This window comes from Camellia sinensis, chromosome 4 (assembly GCF_055761805.1).
Source record: "Camellia sinensis isolate YWXY chromosome 4, ASM5576180v1, whole genome shotgun sequence".
NCBI classification, from domain to species: Eukaryota; Viridiplantae; Streptophyta; class Magnoliopsida; order Ericales; family Theaceae; genus Camellia; species Camellia sinensis.
Window position 1 is genome coordinate 58,581,570 of NC_138964.1, and position 17,503 is coordinate 58,599,072.

Genomic DNA, 17,503 nt, shown 5'->3' on the forward strand with positions numbered 1-17,503 from the left:
TTTTGTTTTCAAGCTTCAGCTTGAGTTTAAACTCAACTCATTTATGTAATGAGTTGAGCTCGGGCTCGACTATTTTTAGTAAACAATCTAGAACATTTAAAAACTCGGCTCGACTTGACTCATTTGCAACCCTAGTAGAGAGATAATGGTGAAGAATTAGTAATAATGACAATGATGATGGTGGTAGTAGAATAATGTTGGTGCCCATGACGATAATGGCAATTGTGGTGAAGGTGGTAATAGTGATAGGGGCAGGGGTGAGAGTAAGGGTGTAGTACTATTGATAATGGTAGCGATAGTAAAGGTCATAACAGTGCTTGTCAATATTTATACATATCATGTTTAGAGTGGGTTTTTATTTTGACCCTTCATGTTTTAAGTTTTGTCTGATTTATTTCAAAAGTTAATTTATGTTTAAAACTATATGAAAAATAACACATTGACTGCAATGTGACATAAAAAAAGTTTATTATATATAATTCACACCTTTCATACAAAATCAAATCTTAATATAATAAAACATTTTTATATCATGTGACAGCTAACGTGATATTTCTTAATTTGAACAAAAAATAATTTCATAACTAAATTGTAAAGACGTAAAACATAAGGGTCAAAATGAAGAATTTTGTTTTTCAAAACCATGGTGAGAAAATCACCAAACATAAAGGAGTAAAGTTTAAATAATTTTGATGCACTACACAAATAAATGGATTTTGAGAGACATCAATTATGAGGGATTTAGTGAGAAAAGGAACGAAATGATGTGAATAGGAAATCCCTTCACTTGTTTGAATAGTTAAGTAGGTGAGAAATGGTAAGAAATTATGAGAGATGGTGAGAAAGGGATTCTCACCAAACTTGCGTTTCGTTTCTCACCAAAAGTGATGAGATTTGGTGGGGGAAAGAATTGGATTTAATGAAATTTTCTAAAATACTAAAATTACCCTTATGAAAAAATATAACTTATTAATATGAAAGGTTATTTTGGTAAAATAAAATATAACACTTTCCTTTCTTTTCTCTTATTTACCCTATCGAAACAAGATATGCGTGAAATTACGTTCTATTTTCTTTTATTATTTTAAACATAATGATAAGAAACTATAATCATTTCTTTTTTTCTTACTTAGGTGAGAAATCACAATCTTTTTTTTCTCCTCGGATCACGATCCAACAGAATGTTAGGGTTTATGCTCAAGATTGAATGAAACTCCTCAGCGGAGATATTGGGGATGTTTCTGAGGGTGGCTGCCCCTCTCAGGCCAAAAAAAAAAAAAGAAGATGATCAAATCAAAGATTATCGGAGCCGATGATTTTACCTCCAAAATCAACAATTCTCTATTTACTCTGTGTGTGTGCTCGTGCGCTCGTGAATGAAACGTAGGAATCCACCCCATTTTCTTCTTGTAGGAATTTTTATTTTATTTATTTATTTATTTTTGGACGACGATGTTGTAGATTAAAAAATGTGGCAATGCCTGTTGGAACAATCTTCTGTGTAAAATAAATAACTTGAAACAAATCAAACAAATAAAAATAAATTGCTTAGAGAATTTATTTTACTGAAATGAAGAAGTACAAAAATAGATCAAGTCAAGTGTGTGACACTCTGTCCTTAAGACAGATTTGCCCAACTTCGGTGCTTATAGATAAATGGCGTCTATCTCCCAAGATACAATGATCTTTACACAAATTGTAGTAGCACTCCAAACAATTTGTACGGTAAGCAAAACCTGTGTTCTATACTCTCAAAATTTTTCTAAGACTAATATGAAGAGAACTTATGCAAGAGAGCAAAATTGGAAAGAAATCAAGGGAATTTTAGACTTTTTTTGGATCAAACAAATGCTGGAACAGATCTGGTATTTATAGACCCGAACAGGACTAAATTTAAATCGAACAGATGTAGTTTCAAATGAGCAGGTGTAGTTCAAATTTTGAATAGATAACTACAACAATTTCATATCTGTTCACAACTACTGGGCAATTTGAATCTGTCCTACAAAAATCGAATCTGTTTGGTCTTTTTGAACCTACTAGAACTTAGACCGAATGAGGAATTGTTTTGGATAGAAAATTGAATTCAAATTTGACACAAAATTTGAATTAATTTTATTCAGAAAAATTAATTTTCCCGCAAGTACTTTTGAAAAAATTTAAAATAAATTTTGTCCAAAAAATTAAAGATAAAACCAACTCGACCAACAACCCATACCCGCACTCGGTACGGCTTGGCTCAGCTAGACGGATGGCGGCGGCGGCGGCGCTCGCGCGTGTGTGGTGGTTTGAGCTAAGGCTCACTTTGTCCATAACTCCTCATTTCTGCAAACTTGGGGTGCCCCTTGGGGCCCAACCCAAGTGTTGCCTCCTAGAACTTATATACACACATAAGTTCTCTTCAAGTTTCAATGTGGGACAACCATTACAAAGAAACCCACATTTTACTTCTTTAATTGTTCATTCCACGAATCGAAAACGACGTCAATTCCCATTCACTCATAAACGGTTTTGACGAACCGTTTTCACCGTGTGACTTATCACGCGGCAAGGATCACATCACCTCTTTAGACCTACCTTAAAAGATGTGTGGGCCCCATCCAAATTTAGGCTCAAAGTTAGCCCAACAATAAGCCTATAAAACCATATTTTTCCAACAATCCCTATATGAATGGAATTTGATGGAGAGAAAATGCAACAACATAATCTAATTATAGAGAGTACATAAATTAGAAATATTCTGCAAAGGATAAGTAGCTTTTGGCTTTGAACCTTCCCTTGTGAGACACTATCGGATTTACTAGCTAACTAGTGAACATGATGTCTTGAACTGTTCAGCCATTTGTGTAAACCAAGACAATATAACTTACACAGTATATTACCAGACACAGTTTAGTAAATCTCACTATTGTGTTCATTTTGGCCCTAACCAACCTGGTCTTTCATGAGTGTTGTAGAGAATTGTAGCCCTTCACAAATCTCATAGAACTGGCCCAGTTCACACTCATATAGGTGATTCTTATGAAGAGTATCCTGCCATACTCCACTAGGTATTCTTAGATATAAGAATCATTAAAAGTATTACTTAACCTAAAACGCTGCAGATATCACTAGTTTATCATAAAAATGGGTAGGAGTTTGACTCCTCAGTGATCCTTATGAGTCATACACAGCTCGGTTGTCCCTTTGAACCTAGATCTTGGGATCTCCAGTCAACTAGGTTGGGTTGCCATTGTGGTAACTCTTATTTAATAGGCTTAAGTCCCATTCCCCTCTATGAATTCTTAACTAACTCTCTTGCTAACCCTTTGGTTAGTGGATCCACTAATGGATTTTGAGTCTCTAGTATCCGATATCCAATTCGCATCACAGTATCCTTCAAGTACTGTTGGATATCTAGTATAATTAAGCCCAATGTTACGACTAAATCGGAGATATCTTAGAACCCTTATAATTGCTTTCCAATGTTCTACTACTGGATTACTCGTATATCTACTTAATTTACTTACTGCATAGGCTATATCTGGGCGAGTGCAGTTCATCAAGTACATTAAGCTTCCAATAATTTAGGCATACTTTAATTGAGAAATACTTTCTTGTACATTCTTAGAAAAAAACAAATTAACATCCACAAGTGTTCTAGCAAGATGATCATCATCTTTGCTAAATTTGTCATGTATTTTCTCAATGTAATGTGATTGTGACAAAGCATAACCTTCAGATGTTTGGGTAATTTTCATACCAAGTATTACATTAGCAATCCCTATATCCTTCATGTCAAAAAGTTTATTCAACATTTTCTTGGTAGTTTTAATCATATCATTATTACTACCTATGATGAGCATATCATCTACATAAAGACATACTATAACATAACCATTGTTTGTGTTTTTAATATAAACACATTTGTTACATTCATTAATTTTGAATCCATTTGACATCATTGCTTTGTCAAATTTTTCGTGTCATTGCTTTGGCGCTTGTTTTAAACCATATAATGATTTAACCAATTTACACACTTTCTTTTCTTTTCTTGGAACAGAAAATATTTCTGGTTGTTCCATGTAAATTTTTTCATCTAACTCACCATTTAAGAAAGTGGTTTTCACATCCATTTGATGAATTTCTAGATTGTACAAAGATGTAATGGCAATTAGCATTCTAATGGATGTTATTATGGTAACTAGTGAGTATATGTCAAAGTAATCAAGACCTTCTTTTTGTCTATATCCTTTGACAACAAGTCTTGTCTTGTATTTATCAATTGATCTATCCGCTTTCATTTTTCTTTTGAAAATCCACTTGTACCCAAGAGGTTTACAACCTGGTGGCAAATTCACCAATTTCCAAGTGTGATTTTGCAGGATGGATTCAACTTCACTGTTCACAACTTCTTTCCATAAAGGAGCCTCAGGACTGGACATAGCTTCTTTAAAAGTTAAAGGCTCATTTTCTAACAAAAATGTTAGAAAATCTAGACCAAAATATTTTGAGGTTCTAGCATGTTTATTATGCCTAGGTTCCTCTTCCTCATTTGGATCTATCTCTTGCTCTTGTTCTTGATCATGTTCTTGATCCTGACTAGTAATGGCATCATGAGATCTTTTGTTAATACTAAGTCTCTTGTCCAATTTTATTTGGAAACACATGTTCAAAGAAAGACGCATTCCGAGATTCAATAATAGTATTTACATGCATTTTAGAATGTTCTGATTTATGAATCAAAAACTGATATGCACTACTATTCTTGGCATAACCAATGAAAATGCAATCAACAGTTTTAGGACCTATCTTAGTCTTTTTAGGACTAGGAATAGCCACTTTAGCCAAATACCCCTACATTTTTAAGTATTTGTAGGATGGTACTCTCCCATGCCACATTTCATAAGGTGTTTGATTCACTTTCTTTCGGGATACTTTATTAAGAATATAATTAGCAGAAAGTGTTGCTTCCCCCCATAAGTTCTAAGGTAATCCAGAATTGATTAACATGGCATTCATCATTTCTTTTAAAGTCTTATTTTTCCTTTCAACAATTCTATTTTGTTGAGGTGAGTAAAGAGCAGTGGTTTGATGAATTATTCCATGTTCTTTACAAAACTCACCAAAAGGTAATTCATATTCACCACCTCTATCACTTCTAAGTTTTTTTAATTTTCTTACCAAGTTGATTTTCAACTTCATTCTTATGTCGAATGAAAGTTTCCAAATCTTCATCCTTGGTTCGAATTAAATAAACATAACTATATCTAGTATAGTCATCTATGAAAGTGCTAAAGTATTTTTTTCCACCTCTAGTTTGAATTGATTTAAAATCACAAATGTCACTATGAATTAATTCAAGTGGCTTCGTACTTCATTCAACTAAATGAAAAGGAATTTTAATTAATTTTGCTCAATGCAAATTTCAAATTTATGATTTAAATCAATGTCAAATTTAGGTAAACATTCCATATTAATTAATCTACGCAAAGATCCATAATTAACATGTCCTAGTCTATCATGCCACAAATTTGAAGACTCAAGCAAGTAAGAAAAAGATGTATTTTTATTAATCACAGAGGGTACAATAGTTACTACATTTAGTTTGAAAAGGCCATCAGACATGTAACATTTTCCTACATACATCCCATTTTTGGTAAGTACAAACTTGTCACTTTCAAAAACTAGCCCAAACCCATTTTTACTCAACAAAGAATCGGAAATAAGGTTCTTGTGAATGTCCGGTACATGCAGCACATTTTTTAGAGTAAGTTCATTTCCATATGTCATCTTCAGAATAATCTTTCCTTGTCCTTCAACTTTAGAAGTCGAGGAGTTGCCCATAAAAAGTTGTTCACCGTTGTCCACTACTGAATAAGATGTAAACATTTTTTTGTCAGCACAGATGTGACGAGTAGCACCAGTGTCCACCCACTACTCTTTAGGATTTTCGACAAGGTTTACCTCAGAAACAACTGCAAAAAGATTTATGTCATCTACACCATTGGAAATTTTATCTATTTCGGTCATATTGGCTTGAGCAGCCTTCTTGCTTGATCTTCCTTTGCCTTTGCGAAAATTAGTTCCTAAGAACTTCTTTGAATTTTTACCATGATTCATTGGCACAGTCACAACATGAGGAGGGGTTGGCGCAATTGCAGCCACCATACCAGTACTTGTTTGAGCATTAGTTTGACCAGTTTCAATAGCCATGAATTCTAAATTATAAAACAAAATTATAATTAGAATTTTATATCACATAGAAAATTTAAACCAAAACCACAGAATTAAATTCTGTAAAAATAAAAGAAACAAGGATTGTAATTTTTATTTCCAATTAATTTGAAAATAAAATAAAATTTTATTTAAACAAATTAATTCCACACATAAAATTAAATTTCTGTAACACTTTAAAAATTAAAATATTGAAACAGAATTTTAATTAATGAAAACTCAGAAATTATTTCTGAAAATCAAAATTAATTTCTGACCAATTTCACAAATAAATATTTTGAATTGTTAATGATAACCTGTATATTACTACTAGTCGTCAAAGAAAATAAATAGTATATTACTACTATTTGTCAAACAGTATATTACTACTATTTATTTTTCCAATCAGAATATTATTTTGTAAAACCACAGAAAATAATTTCTGTAAGAAGAAGAAAGAGAAAAGGAAACAAACGAAAAATTCTGTATGAACAGAATAATTCGAATTTGTCTTAAGATTGTTAGAACAATCTTCTGTGCAAAATAAATAACTTGAAACAAATCAAACAAATAAAAATAAATTACTTACATAATTTATTTTACCGAAATGAATAAGTACAAAAATAGATCAAGTCGAGTGTGTGACACTCTGTCCTTAAAACAGCTTCGCCCTACTTCGGTGCTTACGAATAAATGGCGTCTATCTCGCAAGATACAGTGATCTTTACACAAATTATAGTAGCACTCTAAACAATTTGTACGGCAAACAAAACCTGCGTTCTATACTCTCAAAATTTTCCTAAAACTAATATAAAGAGAACTTATGCAAGAGAGCAAAACCAGAAGGAAAGCATGAGAATTTCAGGCTTTTTTTGGATCAAACAAATCTTGGAATAGATCTGGTATTTGTAGACCCGAACAGGTCTGAATTCAAACCAAACAGATGTAGTTTCAAATGAAAAGGTGTAGTTCAAATTTTGAACAGATAACTGCAGCAGTTTCATATCTGTTCACTACTGCTGGGTAGTTTGAATTTGTCCTGGAAAAACCGAATCTGTTTGGTCTTTTTGAACCTACTGGAACTTGGCCCAAATGAGGAATTGTTTTGGACAGAAAATTGAATTCAAATTTGACAAAAAATTTGAATTAATTTCATTTAGAGATATTGATTTTCCTACAAGTATTTTTGGAAAAATTTAAAATAAATTTGGTCCAAAAAATTAAAGGTAGAACCGACCCGACTCACAACCCACACCCGTGTCCGGCACAGCGGCACGCTTGTGTGGTGGTTTGAGCCAAGGTTCACTTTGTCCATAACTCCTCCCTTCTACAAACTTGGGGTGCCCTTGGGGCCCAACCCAAGTGTTGCATCCTAGAATTTATATAAACACATAAGTTCTCTTCAAGTTTCAATGTGAGACAACCATTACAAGGAAACCCATATTTTACTTCTTTAATTGTCCATTCCACGAACCCAAAAATGATGTCAACTTCCCATTCACTCATAAATGGTTTTGACGAACCGTTTTCACCGTGTGACTTGTCACCTGACAAGGAACACATCACCTCTTTGGACCCACTTTAAAAGACGTGTGGGCCTCATCCAAATTTAGGCTCAAAGTTAGCCCAAAAATAAGCCTATAAAACCATATTTTTCCAACAGTGCCTCTGATGCAGGTTTGTCCTCCGGGACCACTGATTGTGTAACTTCTCCCTCAAAACAATTAAAGGTTGCGACGATGGATTTCTTGAGTCAGGCACTAAGAATCTAACCCGTTTCTTGGCCCGGCAACTCAAATGGTTTGTGTGTGTGTGTTTGTGTGTGTGTGTGTGTGTGTGTGAGAGAGAGAGAGAGAGAGAGAGAGAGAGAGAAAGAGGGGGGGGAAATGGGGGTTCCATTCCATTTGTTTCCTCTTTGTCTCTTACGGGCAACTGTTGTTTGCAACCATGGCGGAGTTACTGATCTGAGCCTTATCCTGATTTCATTATAATATTACGAAAATTTTATAATATACATTTAGGTATGATACATTGAATTGTTAGTTATGACTTAATCCTAATGTATTATCATTTTATTTTAATTATTATTGAAAAGGTGATTGATTATACTATAAGTTGTTATGATCTGATTATTATTTTAGTTATGATTGATAAAAAAAATTTCATTTATACAGTAAGACGTGTTTAGTTAGGACTCTCTGTGTTTTTTCTAATTATGATTTTAGGGAAACACTGTGGTGCACACCATTATGTACCTTATAACTAAAAAGAAAAATTACATAATTTTAATTTTCTAACTCATAACTAACAAAACAAATATATATATATATATATATATACATATATATATATCTCATGAGTCGTAAATAAAATAACGTCATAACTAAATAAGAAAATTGATCATAACTAAAGAACAAAATGGCATAACCTATGAAGCATCGACACTTCAAAACAAGTGTCGTATCTGTGTCAGACACACAGACACTTTGGGACATGCAAACACAGCAGGAACACATAATGGCGTGTCCCCTTATTTAATTAATTTATTTTTAGGGGACACACCGGAGACATTTCAGGGCCAATTTGTCTTCCTTTTTTTTTTTTTTTCATTTTTAGTACTTTTGATGAATGTTGAATGTTTACTTTTTTTTTTCTTATATTTAGATACTTAATAAAAAAAATATAAACTGTAAGTGTTAATTTATTTATTTAAAAAAATAAAATATTATATAGAATTTGAATCAATTTTTGTTAATATTGATTGTTTGTGGATGTAATATTAATTTAGATAGTAAATAAAAATATATGAAAACATATTTTATTGCAGTGTCCTTGGCATGTCCATGTCCTCATTTTTTTGAAATTGCCGTGTCCCGTGTTTGCATCCGTGTCCGTATCCATATTCGTGTCTGTGCCCGTACTTCTTAGGACATAACTATGGGTGCATATGGTACACCCTTTTTTAAAGGGGTGTATATTAGAATTTGCCATGATCTATTATCAAAATGTTTAAAATGTTTTTCACCAATTAAAATATCTCTTTTAAGTACTTTCAATTTGTGGAGAAAAAAAAATTCAAACAAAAATACATATTGCAGTAGTGTTATTTAAAATTTGGGTTAATCTTAATTTTTATGTGTTATGTAAATTAAGTTGGTTTAAACTAAAATGTGTTCTAATAGTTTGTTTAGGCATTTAATTTTTTTTTAATTCATATTACAATATTAAAATAATTATATTTGCAAATCATATTTTATTTACTATGAGATGTGTCATAATTATATTTGTAACAGGAATGTTAGGAGCTATTCAAAGAATACAATTATAACAATATAATTAGGGCTGAGAAGAAATTTGTGAAATTCGTAATTCGATCTAGTCTAGTCTAATTCGGTTGGTTTGAATTGATTTTTTAAATCTATGGTTCGGTTTCGGACTGAAAAATTAAATTCCATAGTCCACAGATCGATTCCGGATTGAACCCCACGGTTTCGGATTGGAACTGATTTAGACTGTATACAAATAGTTTATATTTATATTATACACCCTCCGCATAGTATCTTCTCTTATTCTATATAAAACTTAAACCCAAACTTAAATCCGCACAGTATATTCTTTTATTACTTTTGTTTGTTAGTTTTTAGTTTTAATTTGTAATGGTCTAAATACGTATGGTGGAACCAGTTTTCTTATGGTTGTTTAATTTTAGAACAGTATATCGCTATTATGGAAGACATATTGCTATTGTGAAACTAATATAATGCTATGTTCATATTTTTATGAAATTAAAATGTTTTATATTTTTTGTTATTTAATTATGTAAATCTGTGGCCCTAAACTGATCCAATCCGTGTTTTAAATGGATTGGTTCGGATTGGTTCCACAATTTAAACGGATTTGATTGGTTCAAATTTTTCAGGAATCATAAATAACGGATTGGTTCTGGTTTTGTCCCAATCCGGACCATGCTCATCCCTAAATATAATTATGGCCAAGTATCACATTAATTAATCAGTAATGAAAATTACAATTGGGACAAATACGACATTTAGGTGAAGCGATTTGAATAGTTAATCTTCTATTGTGTTTTGTTAAACAAAAAATAAAATAAAAATAATTGGGATTCTAACTGAACAAATTAAGTCTCTAGTGATTGTTTTCCTACCTATTCAAGTTTCATTTGTTTCATTTTGTTTTGTTTTGTTTATGGGCAAGTTCCATTTGTTTTGATTATGAATTGATGTGAAATGAGCTTTTAATGAGTTGAATATTAATTGAGTTTGAATAGTTTATTTTGTAATTAAATTTTTAAATAGCTTGATTCATTTTAAGCCATTAGAGGTGGTGTCCCAACTAGTTTGGGTTGGAAGTGTGGATTGTGTTTTGTAGGATTCGTTTGATTTTTCTACTTTTCCAGTGGCTAAAGATTAAACCAGAAATAAATGGTGGTATGTGAACATAGCAGCAGAGAGTAAACAGGGAATTCAATGGTTATGATCAGTGGCGGAGGGAAGTGAGGACCAGGGGGGTCACGTGCCCCCGGATTTTGGGCTCTTTTTTTTTTTTGACAAATATAAAGAAAATATTTTAAATAAAAAAAATAAAAAAAATATTATTAAAGTGAAATGTCAATGGCATTTTAAAAATTATGAGAAAAATAATGGTTATTTTAATTGAAAATGCAGAGACTATTATAAACCATATTATCTAGGAAAATTTTATGAAATTCTTTGAATGTAATGGTGATGTCATTATTATTGACATGCAAGTATAAATAATCCCACTATAAAAATATGAAATTTATTAGATTATTAGTTACATTTGACATGTGAAGTTCACTCTCTATGTGTTTATTTACTATTAGTTGGTGATATCACATATTAATAATGACGTGGTATTATCATTATATTGAATTTTTAATCAAATTTTGTATAAAAAAATAATTTATTATTACATAATTTATTTTAAGACTTATATCTATATTTTTTTATATTGTCCATGATACACTAGTAATAAATAACATTATTTTTTTTGATATTTCTCGAAATCAATCATAAAAACTTGCGTCAAATATTTTTGTAAATTTTTTCGATATTGTAGTTAGTAAGTGCCCCATCTAATTTGATTTTCTGACTCCACCACTGGTTATGGTCGCCTAAGAACAACTTCAACAAGTTCATAAAATAGTTATTCAAAATTTATTTTTTGATTTTAGCTAGTTACTATGCTAATACACAGTTCAACAAAATTCTCTATATAGGTATCATCCATTAAAATATTCTTCCTTTCTTTTTTTCTTTTTTTCTTTTTTTCTTTTTTTTTTAAGAAGGTTATAGTATTTGCATCACGTGTATAATATAATCTAGGAGAGGAAGATGAGTTTCAAAACTCAGACCTTACATGTGGTAAAGAGGGCGCTTACCACTTGGATTACCATTTGTCTCAAATATTCCTTCTTATCTTCATGACTTTTTCAAACAACATTAAGAGAGTAATTTGTTAGGAATAAATTATTAAGATAGCTACTGAAGAGTGGCTCAAGAAACTGTAGTTTAAGTTATTTTAAGGGTAAATTATATTTAATACCCTTTTATTTTCAAAAGTTTTCACTTTATTCTCTTCACTTTGAATTATAATATTTAATCTTTTACATTCTAAGTCAAGTTTCACTTTTATAATTTCGTTTATCACTATTACAAATTGAAACTTTTGCGATAGTCTTAAACTTCGTAAAAGGTTCGCATATCGTCGCAAAAGACTTTTTACGACAGAGTAGCGATGGGAAATGGGGGATGGTGGAAGGAGGCGTGACAAGAAATATTTGCGACGGTTACAAACCATCGCTTTTTTGTAACGACGGCTAATCAATGGTTTTTGCGACAATTTAACCTGACACAAAAAATGGGAAAAAAGCTTCACTTTTAGTGACGATATTGGTTGCCGTCGTCAAAAACTTTTTCAGCGACGGTATTTGACGTCGCGATATTATTAGCGACAGTCTAAAACGTTGCAAAAAAAATAGAATTAAATTAATATTGTATTTGTGACAGTTTAAACCGTCGCCAAAGATTTGAACTAATATGCATATGCGACAGGTTAACTTGTTGCTAATAAAATATGAAGAAATGATGATTACATTAGCGAGGATTTATTATTGTCGCAATAAAATTATTTTCATAAAATCAATATATATTTTATTAATTCATTTCCTATACAAATTATTAATATTTTCTAAAATAAAATACATCCACACACATCCACATTCACAAAATCATAAGAAGAATAATATATATGTACCCTATAACAATTGTCAACCAAATATTCTTTACAAAAATATATAAAACATCCTCCAACAATACTAATAATTTTTTATATTCAATAACTCAAATTTTTGCATCTAAAACAAAATAAAAGTATCAACAATACAAATAAAAAAAACATATGTATTATAACTTATTTTAACATCAACAGTAAGCTCCAATATCGATATGCAAAGATATCATCACGTACTCAAAAGAGGGCTGCATCTGCAAAAAGAAACTCCTAAAAAAATCATCATTTACAATATAATTAATTTCAAGCTTACAAAAAATGTAAAACATTTGATATTTATTTTTAAAAATAAATAAAATTGTAAGCTACCACTACAACAAAACGCACCTTTGGCGACTAAAATTGGCGACTAAAAAAAATCTAGTCGCCAAAAGTTGTGGAATTGGCGACTAAATATTTTTTTAGTCGGCAAAAGTAAAATATTTAGCTACTAATTTTTTTTAGTAGCTGTATATTGGTTATTGGCGACTAAAAAATAATTTAGTCGCCAAAAATGTCAGAATTGGCGACAAAAAAAAAATTTAGTCGCCCTACATTAATTTTTGGCTACTAAAACGACTTAGTCGCCGAATGAAAAATAAAAAATTATTTTTTACCTTTGGCGACCAAAATTTTGGTCGCCAAAGGTGTATTTTCAGCGACAAAAAATAATTTTAGTCGCCGTATATAGAGTTTTGGCTACTAAAATCATTAGTCGCCCAATAAAAAATAAAAAATTATTTTTTACCTTTTGGTGACCAAAATGTTAGTCGCCAAAGGTTTATTTTCAGCGACAAAAAATAGTTTTCGTCGCCAAAGAACTAAAATTTTAGGAGGGAGACGTTTGAAATATTTTGGAGGGATTTTTAAAATATTTTCAGCGACTAAAGATTTTAGTCGCCAATAACCATCTTATGTAAAATAAAAATATCTCACCTCTTACTCTTCTCTCATCCTCTTTCATCTCTCTTTCTCTCATTCTATAGAGAGCTGCCCCACACCGTCGTAAGGAGCACCCATCTCCGATCACTCACCACCAAACCTGACGTCGGTTCCACCGTCGCACGTCGATGGCTATCGTCGCAGGTCACCGTCGCCGTCGCCATCGCCACCGCCACCGCCGGAAATCACCACCGCCACTGCTGCAAATCCCAGGTTTTTGTCTCTCTCTCTCTCTCTCTCTCCTCTCTCTGTCGCTCTCGGTCTTCTCCCTCTCTCTCTCTCTCTCTCTCTCTCTCTCCCTCTCCCTCTCCCTCCCTTCCCGTATTTCCCCATCTCTCACACTTCATCTAGGGTTTATTTTTGTGTTGATTTCGTAAATGGGTTTCGTTGAAGTGTTTGATTTGTACGAAATTAATTAAATCTTGATGTCCAAAATGGGTTTGATTTTAGTTTTGTGAAATTATGGGTTTATTGTGTTTGAATTGAAATTATAGATTTTAGTTTTATGGGTTCATTGGGTTTTTTGTGGGTTTGATGTTGTGACTACACACACTCTGTCTCACTCTCTTGCAGTTGCAATGACTTCTTCAATGTCCACTGCCTTGCCAGTCAAATGAAGACTCTGTTTCTCAACCTCTTCCTGATCTGGTAGATTCATTTGAAGAATGATATATGTACACTAAATACTCTCACACAAAGCAGCTTGGAACAGATTTCCAGAGTCTATGGGAACTAGGTGATTTTCCCTCCAAGTGTTGTACTTGTTTCTTCATGATATGCATTCCCTTTGCTGCTGGTAAAGTTTGAAGGTCAATTGACCTCATAAGCACTAAAACCAGAGTGAGATAAATAAAGCACAAGATGTTTAATTTGTTTCTACATTCATAATTTTTGGGCTTATCTAAACCTATATATGAATTATGTGTATTTTGATAACTATGGATAGATTTTTTGATGGTTAACATTATTTTAGGAATAAAAAAAATTAAAAAAATAATAAAAATAAACATATTCTGAATTTTCTGTAAATTTTGATTTATGTTTTATGAAACTATTGTGTTACATTTTAATATGTATAAGAAGTTTGAACCCATTAGTTTCAATAAGTTTTAACGGGGTATGTGGCTCCACCCTTTGTGTGTGTCGGGTGTGAGTATATATGGTTTCTCTATGTATGGAATTGTTTGCCATCTCAAAGTTTAGCTGCAAAGATTTATGGTAATAATTTCCAGAAAATCCAAAACCTGATTCCAGCTTGTGAAAATAAATTCATGACAGAAAGGGAGAAGAAGAGGAGGACCAGAATTTATTTTGAAAATAGTTTCTAGAATAGTTCTCAAATTTGTAACATGTGAACTTTTACAAGCTTAATTTTAACTTTATTTGCTTTACTATGAGGTGGATATTTCAAGCGTATTATTCAAGAAATTGTCAAAAGGGTCATTCTTGTGTGCCTATTGCAGGGAACATCTTTGCTTTTGGACTATTTATATCACCAATGTAAGTTCCACAGGCATACAATATAGGTTTGCTTTTGGTTCAGTCTCAATTTCAGGTTAGCTTGAGTGTTTGTTTGCTAATTATAATTTGGAATTTTGATATCATTGGATTCAATTAATTTTGAAATTGTAGTTTGTTTATTGCTTTTGAAGTTTAATTTGATAATCTATGAAGCATAAATCACATTGTTGTGTTTGATTTGGCCACCAGACTGGATCCATTGTTTATATATTCTGAAAAACGAAAACAGAAAATGAAAATATTAAAAGCAAACATGAAGGTGTGAGGGATGAGATAATGTGCTTCAATTATAGGATTCATATGTTTATTTTGCAGATCTCTCTCTCAGTGAACGTGCACATGTTTCCAAAATCACCAACATGAAGATGCCACGGTGAAGAAGGCCATAAAATATATAAAAGTCAAAGAGTATCATTTATACCCAACTTTGGTGGTGTGCTATTTATACAGTAATGCTCTGTCTCAGCCTATGTTTCATTTTCCATTTAGGACTCTACTTGTCTACCTAGTATTCCTTATCTAAAATTTATCTTCCTAATTGGGTTGGGTTTAATCGCCTTAAGAGTATCATTTATACCCAACTTCGGAGCCGCGTCCAATGTCACAACCTAAACCATTATCATCCTACCACATGCACCACAATCCGATATCGTACAATATAAATGAGATCTTGAACCAATGTGGTGCCACTCAAAAATACGTTCTCACACTTAATTAAATCAATGTGTTCTGTAAGGAGAACACAAAGGGACTAACAAGAGACCCATGTTTTCTAGTCTTAAATTTTCACAAGATGAACAACCTAATCATTTGCAGCAGCATCTCACATTTTTTAGCCTTGAATTTTCTCATTTCTTTTCTGTAATTCTTACCGCCAAATATAGCTTCCTCTTCTTTTTTTGAATCTGCCCATTCTTGTTGTTCTATGATTCTAACTGTTGTTAAAAAACCCAATTGTTGCATTGAAAATTTACTTAATTTGCAAAGCACTATGTTTGTGAAATTACGGAGTCCAAAGTACTTAAAGGGGATGAATAGGTCAACCAATTAAAATTATTGATTTTAAGTTTAATTTTAGTTGATCAAACAGATTGAATCATGAATAAACAATCAACACATGAATATCATATTTTACATGAAAAACCCAACAGGATTGGCTGAGGACCCCTAGAGTGATGCAGTCTTTAAAAATCAAGGTCTTAACATGGATGTTCTATACCGTACTGGTGAAACACAACAGGTGGGAAATTTTGACATTAAGTTCTTGCAATCTACGGGAGCATTTGGTGGGTGAGATTGATATATTTAATTTTGTTGGCTATATACATGGTGGATTTCTTTATCCTTTCCTGCACTGTTATTATGTGGGTGAGGTTGCATTATTCAATTTGATAAAGCCTCAATTCCAAGTCCTTGTGGCTACAGAATCATCTTCTACCATTAAGCTCTGTTTAGAGACATGTCTCTCTGATACATTGTAGGCAATTATTTTCCTTCCTCCTTTACCATTGTTTGTTCTCTTGTGTAATGGGTATAACATTATCTATTCTCTAATTTACATATTTAATTCTTCATTGTGGTATTTTTCTTCAAATTTATCAGACATGCACTAGTAGTTTGCTAATTCAATATCCAGTGATTTTGATTTTGATGACTTTCTTCTCAGTTGTAATGTTTTGTACAGATTGCATTCATGTCATGTTGTTTACAATTGAGTCTTAATCATGTGCAGGAAATCCTTACATATACCCCTCGCTTGCTTTTAATTGGTTTTCAAGGTATTTTGACCTAGTTGTAATGTTGAGTCTTTGTTCAAACATCTTGTGTTTCTGCTAGAGTATAATATATCCGAATTATTAATTTTATAATTGTTATAATTTGAAATGTCAATTTTATTGAATAAGTGCTAATGGGTTTTTTTTTTATGTTTTACAGATTGCTTTTGCGTGAGCTATTGTGGATATTTATTTTTGTGTACAAAGAGCATTTATTCTGTATATGGCATCTATTTGTGTACAATTCTCTGTTTTGGAAATACAGTGTTTTTGAATGTAATATTTAATTTAGATGAATTATACTTGGTTAGAATGAATTTATATGATACTTGGAATAAGATGTTATAAGTTAAAGTTTTTGGATAGTTGATAATGAAATGGGTATTATTGATAATAGATTTAGATTATAATTGATAGATATATTATTCTGTACATGTACAGGTTGCATTGATAATGGAATGCAAATAATTTAGAAATTAATGAAAAATATTCAATTTGTGCATTTAAAAAGAATTAATAAATAGAGCTTTTGGCGACTAAATATTTAGTAGCCAAAAAATAAAAGGGAACTTATTGGCGACTAAACAGTTAGTAGCCAAAAAAAAAAAAAGAAGTTTTTGGCTACTAAAAAATTAGCAGCTAAAAGGGAGTATCATGATTTTAGTGACTAAAAAATTGATAGCCAAACAAGAGTGCCACGTTTTTGGCTACTAAAAAATTGGTAGCCAAAAAGGAGTGAAGTTTTTAGCGACTAAAAA

The 17,503-nt window shown here is 31.9% G+C and overlaps 2 long non-coding RNA genes across 2 annotated transcripts; both read left to right on the plus strand.

Annotated features, from left to right (window-relative positions):
- Window positions 1-13,364: 13,364 nt before the first annotated feature.
- Window positions 13,365-16,591, plus strand: LOC145823344 (uncharacterized). The gene is made up of 4 exons (XR_014365624.1): window positions 13,365-13,662; window positions 14,023-14,185; window positions 14,913-15,004; window positions 15,286-16,591. It is a non-coding gene; the product is annotated as an uncharacterized LOC145823344 (long non-coding RNA).
- Window positions 16,592-16,666: 75 nt separating this feature from the next.
- Window positions 16,667-17,066, plus strand: LOC114258988 (uncharacterized). The gene is made up of 2 exons (XR_003628144.2): window positions 16,667-16,748; window positions 16,906-17,066. It is a non-coding gene; the product is annotated as an uncharacterized LOC114258988 (long non-coding RNA).
- The last annotated feature ends 437 nt before the right edge of the window (window positions 17,067-17,503 follow it).